Source organism: Malaclemys terrapin, chromosome 10, assembly GCF_027887155.1.
Source record: "Malaclemys terrapin pileata isolate rMalTer1 chromosome 10, rMalTer1.hap1, whole genome shotgun sequence".
NCBI classification, from domain to species: Eukaryota; Metazoa; Chordata; order Testudines; family Emydidae; genus Malaclemys; species Malaclemys terrapin.
In genome coordinates, this window is record NC_071514.1 from 78574220 (window position 1) to 78590205 (window position 15986).

The 15986-nt window shown below is 47.4% G+C and overlaps 1 protein-coding gene across 2 annotated transcripts in view; it reads left to right on the forward strand.

The window, feature by feature from the left end:
- The first annotated feature begins 12909 nt into the window (after positions 1-12909).
- Positions 12910-15986, forward strand: part of SLC29A4 (solute carrier family 29 member 4) — a 30522-nt gene continuing 27445 nt past the window's right edge. For both annotated transcript variants that reach the window (XM_054042857.1, XM_054042856.1), the window contains exon 1: positions 12910-13042. The gene's annotated coding sequence lies outside the window, so the exon portion shown is untranslated. The remainder of the gene's footprint in view (positions 13043-15986) is intronic.

Below are 15986 nucleotides of genomic sequence, written 5' to 3' on the forward strand. Positions count from 1 at the left end.
GGGTTGTGGAGTTACCTTGTAGTTGGGGGTTGAGGTTGCGGCAGGTTTACCTTGTGGAGGCATCACTCTAGCCCAGGGGTCGGCAACCTTTCAGAAGTGGTGTGCCGAGTCTTCATTTATTCACTGTAATTTAAGGTTTTGTGTGCCAGTAATACATTTTAACGTTTTTAGAAGATCTCTTTCTATAAGTCTATAATATATAACTAAACTATTGTTGTATGTAAAGTAAATAAGGTTTTTAGAATGTTCAAGATGCTTAATTTAAAATGAAATTAAAATGCAGAGGCCCCTGGACCAGTGGCCAAGACCCGGGCAGTGTGAGTGCCACTGAAAATCAGCTCGCGTGCCGCCTTTGGCACGCGTGCCATAGGTTGCCTACCCCTGCTCTAGCCCCTCACACATCCACCACGCATCGCCCCTGGCCCCCAGTGCCTCTCCTGACTCTCAGCCCCCGCTCCCATCATCTCTGGCCCTTGCTGCCTCCCCTGGACCCTCAGCCCCCTCACCCCCCATTGCCCCTGGCCTCCACTGCCTCCAGGGCTTAATTTGTCCCCGGGCTTGCTGGGGCTGAGTAAGTCTGCTGTGAAAAGTAATATTAACAAACATACAGATGCCACTTTTCACAGCAGCAGACTTACTAGCTAGCAAGTCTAAAAAAAAGCAAACGAAAAAAGCAAAAGAAACAACAACAACAAAAGCAAGAACATGCGAAGCACCGTATTTGTGTTTCTATTCTGTTTAGGTCCAGTCAAGAACAGAGACAACTGTGTATTATTTTTATTATTGAGTCTGCCAAAAACCCTGCATAAATACATCACAGTGATTTGGCCATGTATATGGACATATTGATTTGTTTTTCCTAAAGTTAATTAAGTATTTTAGGAAAAATTGTCAGACCAGACACCAGCAAGAGTTGATGGCTGCACGCTGGGGCCACCAAAAATTTGTTGTGAGAACCCCTGGTCTAAGCAACACGTGAATGTAGCAAACAATGGGAGAGGGGGAAAGGGGTGGGGAAGACAATGCATTTAGGGTAGGTCTGGATTAGTAAAGTAGTTGAAGGGTCACTGACACGGATTATCTAACCCCGACCTAATCACAATCTCTTCTCCTAATCCAGGCCAACCCTTAGGGCCTGAACCAAAGCCATCAGTGAGAGTCTTTCTACTGAATTCAGGGTATGTCTAGACTTCAAGTGAAGGTGAGTGTCGTGTAGCTGGGCGTAACTGTCCTTGCTTTAATCTAGCTGGCAAGGGTAACAATAACAGTGAAACCAAGGTGACAAGGTCTACCCACCCACGTACAAACCCGGCAGGGACCCTGAACACATACTCGGTGGCTAGCCCCTGCCGCCACATCTTCACTATTGTTACCCTGCTAGCTAGATTAAAGCAAGGACGGGTGTATCTATCCATGCTACAACTACGCTTTCACTTGCAGTGTAGACGTACCCTTTGGGTCAGGCCCTTAAACCGTATTCACTTGCTAAATAACCACTGACTAGTTACATGAAACATCCCTTGCCTGTTAATTTCTCAAAATCTATTTCCAATTTATTTTTAATGTTTCTAATTGTTAATAAATTTTAAGATTTCTGCCTTTTTTTCTAATTCCTTTTAAATCGCTGCCTGTTTCTAGTTTAGTTTTTTTTTAAGATTTCTGCCTCTAGTTATAATTTCTATTTAAACCTCCAACTATTTCTATATTGTCTTTTTCAGACTATCTATTCCTATTTTTTTAAAACACCAGCTATTTGTATGTGTGTCTAGAAGTCAATCATGAGATGTATATGCTGGCAGTTGTGCCAACCCCATGTGTTCAAAAATCACAAGTCAGTGCCTCAAAAATCATGAGCTTGGCTTAAAAACATGAGATTTTTAAATAAACTAAATGTTAGGTTCTTGATGTTTGCTTTCAAGAGTTTGAACCTTTATGATGCACTCGGGTCACATTTTTGAGCTTTTTCCTACAACCATGAGTGCTGGAAACGTACTTTAAAAAAACAACACAAACTGAGATTCCCTCATAATCACATGATTCCGGGAGCTGGGGCTTGGAGAAAACATCATACATCACAGAATTCATAAAAAAATTGTGAGAGTTGCCTCTTTAGCTGCCCACATCCAAGGAGGTGGTTCCCCATACATTTCTTAAGAGCATCGCCATCTGTCCTAGTCCCTAGGTGTGATGTATAACAACATAAATGCTGCTTGCTCCGGCCTGCATGGGGGATCTCCACTGTTGCCTTTGCAGGAATGAGCAGTATAGTTTGCCACTGTCTGGCTCTCTGGCTTGACCATAGCTCCAAAGGCTTGACATTGCCTAACTAAACTAATTTCACAGCTATGTTCCTAATTCCTATGGCATATTTCCCCTCTGCTCCGTCTCCAGGAAACTCAGCTCAGCCACCTTCGGTCCTGAAACAACGTAGCGAAACAGACATAAATTTGCAAAATGTTTCACTCTTGCTGAATCTGCAAAAAAAAATTTTGGCTTAAAAATTTTTGCCCAGCTCTGGTTATGTCCTCCTGTAAGGCTATAACCTTGTCTCCAGTGCTTACTTTGCACCTCTGGGCTTGGCCGTTCACAGCCCTGGCACCTCTGGGGCATCAGTTATGAAAGCAAAAAAGTGGCTTGAGCCCCACCACCTCTTTCATTACAAATTAAGCACTGCTCACCTCGCTTCCATTAGAGTCATCGGGAATTTTGCCATTGGCTTCAATGGGACCAGCAAGACAGGGCTCAGAATACCCCAACGAGGCTGTGAGCCTAGGAATCATTCAACTCCCATTCACAAGCCCAAAATATAAAGAAGCAAAAGGCCAGATAGACACAAACCCTTTATTTTCATGTAGCTGCCTGTGTGGACGAGCGGTCCCGTGTGTGCAGATGTGGAGACAGTGGGATGTGACACTCTAAAGATGTCATTCTGCCTTATGGCCCACATTTAAATTTAATTTGGTCATCGTGGGCTCTTATAATCAGACTTGCGGTTGGCGGACTGCCCCATCCCAGATCAATTTGTGGAGGTCCCCTCCAGGATTGGCATTTTCACTCGCTTCCTTTGGTTTAGCTTTCCAGGGAGTCTTTGAATACTGGTGGAGTAAAGCACTGAGGCGGTGCATTGGACGGGGGATGCACTACATTTCCATGGTGCATTTATGTAGCTGTATTGCCATACAATCAAGCCAAACCAGGACTGGTTCCTGCCATAAGCAGAACACCATCATCCTAGGGCTGTGGTTCTCAATCAGGGGGTCATGTACCCCTGGGGGTACACAGAGGTCTTCCAGGGGGTACATCAACTCATCAGGGGAGAGATAGCGCAGTGGTTTGAGCATTGGCCTGCTAAACGCAGGGTTGTGAGCTCAATTCTCAAGGGGGCCATTTAGGGATCTGGGACAAAAGTCTGTCAGGGACAACACTTGGTCCTGCTGTGAAGGCAGGGGACTGGACTTAATGTCCCTTCCAGCTCTATGAATTAGGTATACCTCCTTATTATTATATTTTATATCCAATTGTTTGCCCAATTTTACAACAGGCTACATAAAAAGCCCTAGCAAAGACAGTACAAACTAAAATTTCATACAGACAGTGACTTGTTTATACTGCTCTATGTACTGAACACTGAAATGTAAGTACCATATTGCTATTCCAATTGATTTATTTTATAATGACATGGTAACAATGAGAAAGTGAGCCATTTTTCAGTAATAATGAGCTGTGACACTTCTGTATTTTTATGTCTGATTTTGTAAGCAAGTAGTTTTTAAGTGAGGTGAAACTTGGGGTTACGCAAGACAAAGCAGATCCTGACAGGGGTACAGTAGTCTGGAAAGGTTGAAAGCCACTGTCCTAAGGCATCAGGCTATTGCATGTGGCAGGCTGGGTGGAGAGGACATTTTTCATAGTTTTCCCAAAACCCTACAGCTGGCACAGAGTGAACTATTTCCCTTTTCTCTGCTAAAGCTCTTCCAGGTCGGGCCTGGAGACGTCATTGGTGGAGATCTCACCCAGCCAAGTCTGTACCTTTCAGGATCTGGGTCCTAGGACCTTTCTCTGCAGAAATCCAGGGAGTGAAGCATCCGCGTTCATGGGGAGTTCCTCATCTGTTTCAAACAGTGACGTGTCTTTCTTTATAGTGATGTCGGCTTTGTTATAGCAGCCACCAGCTGCCCCTCTGAACCGTCTCTTTGGGCTTCTCCATGAGAGGCGGTTCCTTTGTCCTGTACAGATTGATGTAAATGAGACTAATAGGTTTTAACTGAATAAGTTCAGGATAAATTAGGTTTCGTCTCCACAGGAGCCAGATGGCATGATGATGTCGTTACAGAGAATGCTCCATTAGAGACGGGCTTATTTGTTTATTTACTGGTGAATCTAAAATACTTCCTCGGGGTAAAGCGCACATTACACTTGGAAAAACCTGGACAGGTTTTGTGATTTTTAATATAAAGTATACAGTTCCGATTCTGGGCCTTTCCTAACCAAGAGTCATCGTGTCTAACACATTCAGAGATCACCAGCACGCTCTGTTATTAAATACCCCTCGTCATCAGAACAACACACAGGGACTGCAATGGGACCCAAGAACTTTACTGCCTGCTACGCCAACTGTGGTTAGTGAGGGAAAACACCTCTTAGATCATTGAGTCAGTCTTCCCTGGGGAGGCAGGACATACTGTAGTCCTGTGACAGAGGACGTAATGCCAACCCCAAAACTGAACAAATCACGAGTCGAGCTCCAAAATCATGAGATTGCCTTGAAAATCATGAGATCTATCTATCTATTTCTTTTTCTTTGCCTTCTGGTTTCAGAAGCTTTAGGGCGCACTCGGGTCATGTTTTCAAACTTTTCTCCACAACCATGAAGGCTAGAAACTTACTTTTTAAAAAAATGAAAGCCAAGATTCTCGTGCAGAGTCCTGGCTCCAGGATCTGGGGCTTCAAGAAAACCACTACATATCGCGAGCCTCGCTATAAAATCGTGAGTGTGCGTATCAGCCGACACAGTGGAGCTCAGGGTACATCTACACTGCAGTCAGCGGTGTGACTGCAGCACGTGCTAACTTTGATTTAGCCGGCTCAAAAGCAGTGAAGCCATGTCAGCGTGGGCTAGCCACTTAAGTACGTACCCAGGGTCCTGGTGGGCTTGTACCGCCTGTGCTGCCCTGACTTCATTGTTACTGTTATTCACACTAGCTCGAGCAAAGCTAGCGCGGGCCCATCTGCTGCAATCCTCTCTCTGACTGTAGGAGTGGATGCCTTGCTGGACCAGGAAGGGGGAATACAGGTGCAATTTCCCTGAACTGTGACATGATTGCAAATGTAGCCAACAAGCCTAGAAAAGTCGACCACACCTGCTTTACCAGAACCTGCTCTTTTCAAGGAAGCAAATCCTTTTGGTTAAAATCAAAGGCAAAAAATATTATGGACAGGGTCTATACAATTGCAAACCAACAGGAAAATCAACTTTGGGACATATTTTTGAACATAGCCTCCTCGACTGCAGCACTGAGTCATGTTACCTAGACGCTGGTTATGCAGCCCCCTAGTGTAGGGGAGGGCATATGCTACATTCCATGATAAATTTCCCATCCCATACCAGAGTTAATCCTGCTACTGTTTATTCCATGCTACTGCCTGTTGCCCGACTGGATCCATGCCACAGAAAGGCGAAAAATGCCATGCGACTAGTAAGATAAATGGCTGTTGCTGTTATTCACAAACTCAGGAGCTGCTGAAGTGCTTGTTGGCCCATGCAGTCTGCTGGTTCCTAATTGGCTTCATTTTTCATACTGGCAGATGGCATTTCTGTGAGACAGTACGTAGCTAATGGAGAAAAGCGAGCTACATCCCAAACTTAATCCTCAGCGCATCAGGGAAAGGCGATGTTCTGCTGGACTGCCTTTGGTCAGCGGTTATTAAACATTCATTTTTTCCACCTTCCATATTCATGGGTTTCTCCTCCAGCGCGCACCTCCCGCGGATATTGAGGTTCTGCCATGCTGACCTGTGCATCAGCAATAATATTTTAAAAACAGTGCAAATAGATTTGCAGAAATGAGTCTGCCAGCTTTGGAAAAGCCCTGGGAGCTGAGCCCACCCCTGAGACAGGCTTGTTCCATGAACTGAACTCTGTGGTGCAAAAACACGTGGCAATCAAAGTCCTGCGTTATCTTAAGGACATACGTGAGCCAAGCTTCTGAGAAGGAGAATAACAATGACTTTGCACGTGTACAGCCCCTTTCATCCCAGGATCATGGAGCGCTTTACAAAAACAGCTAAGTGTCATTAGCCCCCATTTAACAGATGGGGAAAGCGAGGCACAGAAGGGTGAAGGGACCTGCCCAAGGTGACACAGCAGATCAGTGACAGAGCCAGCAATAGAATCCCGGTCCTCTGCCTTATAGTTGCTGCTTGCTCCCTTCTAGGACGTACGCTGCATGTAGGGTGACCAGATGTCCTGATTTTATAGGGACAGTCCCGATTTTTGGGTCTTTTTCTTATATAGGCTCCTTTTATCCCCCACCCCATCCCGATTTTTCACACTTCCTGTTTGGTCACCCTAGCTGCATGCCTCTTCGAACCAGTCCGCATTTTTTAAACGAAACTTGTTATTGTTAAAAAATGGCTTTTTTCAAGAAGAACTGTTGAGATTTTTTCCCCCAAACTGTTCCAGTCTTTACAAAACATTCACGACATTTTTGTCAACAAAACCATTATTGCAATTGTTATCAAAATGTTGCGCTTACCAAACTCTGGTTTTCTGGTAAATGAAAAATGTTGCCAACCCTTTTGATAACGATTTTGATTTAAAAATTTCTGCCACCGTTGTCTTTTAACCTTGTGAAATAGAAACAACGTTGCGATTTCCAAGTTTTCCCTGCAATTTTGGCCTCTTAATTTTTCAACCAGCTCTCTTGCCCAGAAGGCTGGCTGGCTGGTGCCACAGGCCCTGGTTTGGTTCATATTGAAAGTGGAACAGAAGCTAGTTAGGTTAATCGCTGGGATGGATTTATTTCTTGGGGTGTGATCCCTGGCTCTGCAACCTGTGCGAAGGTGAGAGTCTGCATTTGCATCTGCCCTGACTGTCCCTTAATACATCGCTGTTATTTTGTGAGTTGTGTGAAAGGGAAGCAAACCGATGTTGTTTAGCAAAGTTATAAACCAGCCAAGGGGAAATAATCTCACAATAATAAATAGAAACCCCTGTAACCAAGCACTGCCCAATAGCTCTCAGGAAGAATGGGTAGTGGCTGGGGAAACCCAGGCTGTCTGGGTCACAGGCACAAGGCTACAGCTAGAAAAGCTGCAGTCCTGCTCCCACTGTCAGCTGCTGTGGTTCCTACCACTTGCCTGAGCTCAGTGGCTCGTTCCACTGAAGGAGGGGGAGCTAGAATGTAGTTAACAGGAATGAAGGGGAGTTGATAGGTTGGGCAACTTGCAGAATTTCACCTTCCTTCATAGGGCCTGATTCACCATTGCCTGCCCCGCGTGTGTCATTTACATCCGTGGGTATAAAACATTACTAGATCAGAGTGATGGGAAAGTCAGGTCCACAATGTCCTTTCTGCAACAGAAAAGAAATGCCACTTGTCTCTACCTACCCCAGGGCTTTGAGCTTCACTTGCAAGGGCAGGAGCGAGTGTACATGGCACACAGTCCTTCTGGCCCAACCTGCCGGCTTGCTCCTTCCTCGGAGCAGCTGTGTTATTGGAACAGACCAGGATCCTACTCCCGGGGGTGCTCACAGAAGGGGGTTCTTGGATATCTCTGGGCTTTGCCAGCTTACAGGCAGAGAAAAGATGCTTGGAAACTGAACCAACGCAGTTCATTCTGTCAGGCTTCCCGGTCTTGACAGCGTCTCCTTCTCTGTCTGCTTGGTGAAAGCGTCCCCCACGCTCCCTGCTCCTCAGCTTGGCAAACACTAGTTCCTGCCCGCTAGACATGAGATCTTGGGAGGTGTGGAGAAAACTCCCATGGGGTTGAGAGAGCTCATGGGGCTAGAGGCAAAGAGACCCTCCCTTCCTTCTATAGAACAGAGGGAGGCCTCCCTCTTTAGGAGTTCGAGGGGGATGGAGACAGGTTTTGGGGGGATGGCAGGAGATCTCTAGGTTATGTCTAAACAGACATACACATGGAAACACAGACATATACACGCACACAGGCCTTGGTCTAACTAGGAAATTACACTAAAGAGTTCAGCTGCCATGAATGAGATTTTAAAATTCCCTGCTTTAAACAATCTTTCTTTCTTTCTTTCTTTCTTTCTTTCTTTCTTTCTTTCTTTCTCACCAAATTACAGCTGGACAAATACAGCAAAAAAAGATTCCACTACTATTTGCTCTTAACTTTAAATGGAATCCACGTTGGCTGTGTTCTTTCTCCTTCCCCCTTCGTGCCTTCCCACAAACATTCATGCATGTGAACGCCAAAGTTGCACGTGCGTATTTGTGTGGGATGTGCTTGCACGCTCATCCAAGCAAGGAGCAAAAAGGTAACACACCTGACTATTCTGACCAATCATAATTTACCAAGATAGTTTGACTAGTGAGTAATGAATCCTATTTGTGATCTACAGAACACTGCAAAAGTCACCCAACACTTTTGTTGAAGGAAAATAAAATGGGAGGAAATTGCCACCTGTCCAGGATTGTCCCACAAAGGAAAAAAAGAGGCAAATTCCTTGGGTAAATTATTTGTTTTGGATTTTCACTCGGTTCTATTCCGAATGAAGAGGATGCTGAGGAACTGTTGCCTACTGTCAAGTATCAGGGGGTAGCCGTGTTAGTCTGTATCTACAAAAACAACAAGGAGTCTGGTGGCACCTTAAAGACTAACAGATTTATTTGGGCATAAGCTTTTGTGAGTATAAACCTCACTTCTTCGGATGCATAGTGCTTTCACTCTATGCATCCGAAGAAGTGAGGTTTATACTCACGAAAGCTTATGCCCAAATAAATCTGTTAGTCTTTAAGGTGCCACCAGACTCTTTGTTGTTTTTGTTGCCTACTGTGTCTCTCTAATTTCCTCCGGCATCACAGCCAGCACTGCGTCCCCCAGGACCTGTGAGCTGATTTATGGAAGGTGGCACTTCCTGACTACCAGAAGATTGTAATTCATAATGAGGCTCTTCAAAGTTGCAGCCGATGCATGTGAGGTGGGAATCGGGACTGCTGTTGTCATTCCCCTCCTCTGCTCCTACCTGCTATATCTGTTCTGGTTCCAGGCAAGCCCCTTGCTAATCAGAAAGTAAAGAAAATTTCACCTCCCCCTCTCCTTCCCCTAACAGGCTCAAACATTGCTTCTTTCAAACATGGGCTACTTAGTCTCACATTAATATAGTTCTGGGGTTTACGTATCTGGGTCCTTTGGGATGGCAGGGCTAGGAATGAGGAGACCCAAAGGTGTCAACTGCAAATGAATGAGCAAAGCCAGGGTTTGAATGGGTGGAAAATCCAGAGCTGGAGAACAGTTTGGTACTGGCTTGTCATGGTCCTGGTACTATTACAGTTGTATCCTCAGTTTGGAGAAGTGTCCCCTTTGCTTAGCCTTTGCCCAAGGCAACATTTTGGAGGACTGATATCCAAATGTGCTCTGGTGCCCAAACTTTCCAGCTGAAATTGATGCAAGTCAGTGTGGGGCAGAGGGAGCTCGGCAGAGCTAGAGGGTCAGAGACGGCTCTTGAGCATGGGTTAACGGGCACTGTGGGGACTAGAGGCAAAAAGACTCGTCCTCCCTGCTCTGTCCCTCTTTAGGAGCTAGAGGGGTGGAGACAGGTTCTGCTGAGCGATACCAGCAGATCTTGGGTGTGGCTCTAATGTGTGTTGTTTGCTACAGTAGGTTGAAACCAATGAATGTCTATGTGTAATATCCCCCCTGGAAGGACCCGCCTCCATGCCCTCCACCAAAGATTTGGAGCAGCCAAAGTAGAGCCAGCGCCCCAAGGACCCAGCCTGGGACAGTCTCTTTGGGAGGCTTCGTTTCAGGTAGACAACTGGCCATTAGGGATGTAGCCAATAAACTTACCTGTCCGTTACTTTAACCCTGACCAGATTGTGTCCTGCCCACGCATAGGAGAGAATGGTGGAGGGTGAAGATTCCCCACCTACAGACATACTTTCTCCCCTGCAGGAGAGTGGGACGGTCCCATTGGGGAGTGCATGAAGTGCTCTCTGATAGCTCCACCGTTGGTGGGCCTGCACCGTTTTGCCGGTGTTTGAAAGGGTCCCTCCAGGATCCCAGTTCCCATGCCTTCTGCACTACAGCTTAGCCGAACATTATTAAACCATAATCAACCCTTTTATTGCAGTATAATTACCTCATGCCGAGACATGGGGGCCGTTGTCTGAGGATGAAGTGCCCCAGAAAGCTGGCAGCCTGGCCAAACGTGTGCAGATCTGTAATGAAAGGAAGAGGGCCGTTAATGGAAAAGCAGGAATGCCTCCAGCAAGACGCCAGGTGAGGAGTTTGTGACACCCAGGCCTCGGGCGCATCAAAGTGCAGAGAGTAGGGTAGGCGTAACTTGGGGGGCTCCAATGGTTTTAATCCTCAGGACTGCTCTGTCTTTCCCCCAGGGAAGTTTGCAAGAACTTATTAGTCAATAGCCAATCCTTCTACCCCATGAGAAGGGGTTGGTGCATCAGGGCTGCTGCCTGACACCTCTTCCTGCCGTGCCTGGGGTCAGCCGGAAGGTGACATGTATTGCCGTTTTTAGCAGCTTAAGAAATAAAATCAAGCATCTCAAAGTCCCTTTTAACGCAGTCCTGCTGGAGGAGGCTTGATATTAGTGGCAGATGTTGCAGGGTGGAGCTGGTTTCTGCCTCTTTTTCCAGATCTAGCCGTTAACCCCTTCCTGCTCTGGTCCAGTTTGAGCTTTGTTCACCCCACCACCGGCCTCTGAACCTCCTTTCCAGTTGCTCTGCCCCATTTTTGCATGCCTTGCCCTGTTTCCTGTCCCACTTCTGCATGCCTGTCCCCAGTTTCCCTGTGTCCTCCCTGGGGGCTCCAGCTCCTCATGCCCCATTCCACTCCCATCTGCTGTCTTAACAGACCAAGGGAGCTGCATGAAGCGAATCCACATGGTGGGAAGGTCCTGTCAGCGAGCACCAACGCACCCTGACAATGACTAGGGCTTGCCATTTACTCAGACTGCTGGGTCATGAATCCATCATGCAGAATCACTAAAACTCATTGGCAATCACCTCAGAGCTTGTCCCCTGACAAAAAGCCAGAAGGGAGGAGGCCCAGTCTGTGACTGTCCCTGGCACTCCAGGTTGGGTAAATACATTCTCTCCAATACCAGGGGCACAATGCATATTTGTGAATTATAGGAGTGTAAGTTTGACTCCTGTCTGGCTCTCATACACTGTCACTGAAAACAATCATGCACTGCCTTGGAATATGGATATAGATGATCTAATAAGTCTTTTCCATTTAAATTTCTTTGGTTCTGCTTGCCAAAATTACATCAGGTGTTTCCAATTGGGGGATGGTATTTTTCTTACTTCCCTGAACTATTGAGTATGGATTCTGTGCGTTATTAAACAGCTGCCGCATTCCACCCCAGAAGTGGCAGCATTTCAGTGATGTCTAGCATGAACTTCCTGTATGATTTGTACAGCACTTTGCTGAGTTTGTCATATGCTTTTGAGATCCTCAAGGTGCAAAAGAAATGTAAAATTTTCTTATTTAGTTAAGTGGCTTTGGTGCAGAATGTGTTCTGCCAGTTTTATTCAGGAGGAGAGTGGGGGAGAAGGTGGGCAGTTGGAGTCATTTTCTAGTGGGGATCACAAGCAAAAGCTAGTCGAGAAGAAGGCGTGTGAAACTGTTTTTCTGCTCTATTTGTTTGTCTTGTCTTGTCAGTGTTTCTGTTTGGTATGTGGGAGGGAGAGCAGGTTAGATGCTCCAACTCTGGGCACTGGCAGTCAGCGTTTAAACTGCTATAGGAGAATGCACCTGTTCAACTGCTGGATACATGCAGTGACTCGAGGGGCCCGATTCCTCACTGTCAGTCATTCACACCTGTGCAAAGTGCAATGGGTGGAAAATGCTTCCACTCGGCTAGGATAGCACTTGGCAAGGCAGGGGAAAACCAGGCAAAGTGTCACACACTGGCCTGCTCCCATTTAAGTCAAGCTCCCATAGGAGTAACATTAACACCCTGAATCAGGTACCCACACAGCTTGGGTGCTCCGTATCACTCAGCCTTCAGCCTCAGGCTGTGGACCTGAGACACCAACAAATCCCATTCATTGTGCGTTGTTCCCAAATGGTCCACACGGAGGCCAGGGTTTGGCGCTATTTATTAATGAGAGTAACAACAGATTGCATTTATGTAGCTCTTTTCCTTCCAACGGGCTTGGTTCAATGTATACATTTATCAGTTCATCCTGGAATGCGGCCACCTCTGGGGTGAGCTACAGCCGCTATCTAACCGTGCACAGCAACACGGTGGGTCCGTCAGCGAAGAAGAATCCTGGCTCCAGTTGAAACGACGGGGAAGTTTAGGTAGGCAGAATGTGACCACCCGCATTAGCCCATCTCTTAATATTATTATTGATGATGTGCAGGACCTTCCCCGATCAAGGCTCAGGGCCCCACAGCGAGGCGCTGTACAGAGAAGTAACAAAGAGGTCCCTGACCTGCAGAGCTGCCAATCTAGATGTGGGACAGGATGGCCCAAGCAGACCATGGGGGGTGGCACCAGGGGCCCGGGCATCACCCCTTAGCTCGCCCTGGGCAGGGCTGGACGCCCCGGGGGCTCGCCGGGCGCGCGTGAAGGGGACGGAGGGGGCGGGCTGGCTGCTGCAAGAGGAGGAGGGAGCGGGGGGCTGGGGCTGGGCCGCCGCGCACACGCTCTCCGCCTCCCCGCGGCGGCTCCCCCCAGGCGCGGGCCGGCGCGGAGCCGAGCGGAGCGGGCAGAGGCTGGATGGAGCCGGCGGCCGGGCGAGGGGAGGCAGCGGGCTGGCTCAGGCGGCCGGGCTGAAGGCGGCCGGGCAGGAGCGCTGAGGCGGCGGCGGAGCCAGCCCGGGCGGAGGTAAGGGAGGGAGGACGGGGCTAACCTGTTGGGCACGGCTGGAGCCCGGCTCCGGGGCTTGGGCCGCCCAGCCCGGCTCGGGCTGCGGCCCGGGGGCGGGGGACAAAGACCCCGAGCAGCGCAGGTTGCACATTGCACGGAGCTGGGTAAATCCTCGCTTGAGATTTCAGTGGGGGGGACACAGCCACACCTCCCCCCCCCCCATCTGCCCCAGATGCACCCGGGCTCTGAACCTGCCGGGAGGCATCACTCCCCCCCGCAAAAAAAATTTCCCCCGGGGGGCGCCCGGCAGCTGGTTGATCGCTGCGGGATTCAGACCCCCCCCCCAGCACTGTAATTAAATCAGGGCTTTTCAAATCTCTGCCTTCGTGCAACGTGGGTGTTTGCGCAGCGCCCCCAGGAGGGGGCATCCCAGGCAGGGGAGGGAGCCGGGAGCCCGGCTCGTGGCATGGGGGTGAATGGGGAGCAGATGGAAGGTGGTTGCTTGTTGCTGTTGCTGGCATGAAATGGGACAGGCATCTCGCCGGGCCCCTCTTTAGACAGCCGCAGGAGAGCAGAGCCCGGAGCGAGCCGCAGTGTTGAGCTCCTTTCCAGCCCGGCTTTTCTCACCCTCTCCTCCGCTCACAGCCCTGTAAGGAGCCCACCTTGGCAGCAGGACAGCTGGGCTAGGAGATGGCAGAGGAGGGAAGGAGCTAGAGAGAGGAAAGAAGTTGCTTTGGGGACAGAGAGCATCAGCAATTGTGGGGCAGCCCAGTCCTGGGGTTTAACAATCCAAGCTGCTTTTAGTGATAAGGGAATAAATCTTGCCTAGGAGAGGGAGCCGGACCTGCTAGAGGAGAGCCACTGTCCACACCCATCACTAGATTTTTGCTACTGAAAATATTTAAAAAACCCACAAAAATCTTCCTGATGAGAATTGAGTCATCCTCCCCATCCTCTCCGTTCTGAGCCTGGGAAAGGGACTGTGGATGTCACTCGCCTAAGGCCCAATTCTTCTCTCACTGATAGAGGTGTAAGTGAGCAGTAACTGCACCGGTGTCAATGGATGCACACCAGTGTAAACCCACTGTGAGTGCAGAATCGGGCCGGGTGTTATTAAGGAATCGCATTGACTGCAGAACAGCAAAGGTTCATCCATGCTTCCCAGCTTTATTGGTCTAGTATAATCAGTAAGACGTTTAAGTTGTGATAAGAGGCTTTTATAATAGGTTTTCTATTTAAAAAAAATCTACCACAGGCTTTACAGTGGGTCTGGAGATCATTTCCTGTCTAGTCTTATCTGATTTGTTTCTTTTAGCATCAGGTGTTTGGTAATTGGTTTTTGCTGTGTTTGTTTTTAATAATTTTAGCTGCTCTCATTACTCTGCTGTAGGGTGTTAAGAAAAGGTTAATGAAGCATGACTTTCTCAACAAAAAATAATACAGAAAGGATCTGTATTCATTCCCAGTCCTGTCTGAGCCAGTCAAAGCTCTGTTCCTTGTTGGATGGTCTCGGCATCTCTCACAGAGAATAACAAAGCGTTGACCTGACAGTAGACAAAAAGGTGCTAATTCCAAACTCAGTTCTGTAAGCAGATTCCTAGCAGATAGCATCAAGAACTGTTTTATCCCACCTTTAAAAAGGAGTGAAGCCCACTTAAAGAAATAACCTGTGAAACAGACCAGGAGTCAATTCTGAGCCTTAGGGGTCAGTTTTCTGTTGTAATTTCATTTTCTTCAAAATGTGACACTCCAAGGTCGCTGTGTATTGCCAACCTTGCAAGCTTCATCCAGCGCATGGACCCAATGCATGAGGCCTACATTTGTTCCATGTAGGAGCAGGTAGCTAGATTTTTACCCTCACCCTCTTTCCATTCAATGGAAGTTCAGGCAAAAAATTCCAGGCCCAAGATCAAGATGCTCGGTTTGAATCAATTTTGGGTTGCAGTTACCTTGAGTAGTTCAGCTGTTTTGCTCTTGTTGCATTGCCAGGCGGCTCGTTGGAGAGGGCACATTCCCCTTAGATTGTGGCTGGAGTATAGGACCTGTTGTTGCTACTTTGACCTCTAGTCTCTGAAAGAACAACATTCACATGTCAGAGGCAGAGACAGTGGATTATGCTATTAGCATAATGGTACTGACTGGCCTATCACACAGATTCAGAGGATGCTGTGGCACGTTTCTGGAATAAGTAAATATGTTTATGGCTCAAGGAAGCAATCAAAGTTTGGAAGGTCTAGTTTCTAAGGGGTCAATATAACTTTCATTAGCTTAAAGAAGAACAGGAGTACTTGTGGCACCTTAGAGACTAACAAATTTATTAGAGCATAAGCTTTCGTGGACTACAGCCCACTTCTTCGGATGCATAGTGGGCTGTAGTCCACGAAAGCTTATGCTCTAATAAATTTGTTAGTCTCTAAGGTGCCACAAGTACTCCTGTTCTTCTTTTTGCGGATACAGACTAACACGGCTGTTACTCTGAAACTTTTCATTAGCTTGTGTGACATTGGGACTGCAACCCAATTAACTACGGCATTAGGTTTCTATCCTTGTTTATCCAATATGTGGCTCGTCGGCTTATCATGGCTAAGACTCCATGTAAACCTTTATATCCTAGCAAACATCACATCTCATAATGCGACAGGAAATGACTGAAATTGAATTTCCCCCCCACCCCTGTGAGTCTGTTTTTAGAGCATTTTATTCCCCCAATGAGTGTACCTAAAGCTGTGTTTTGGTGGAGCACCACTGACATCCAGTGGGCGGTTGGGGTAATACACGGTAGACATAACTAGAAATGGTTTCAGAGTAGCAGCCGTGTTAGTCTGTATCCGCAAAAAGAACAGGAGTACTTGTGGCACCTTAGAGACTAACAAATTTATTAGAGCATAAGCTTTCGTGGACTACAGCCCACTTCTTCGGATGCATATAGAGTGGAACGTATATTGAGGAGATATATATACAC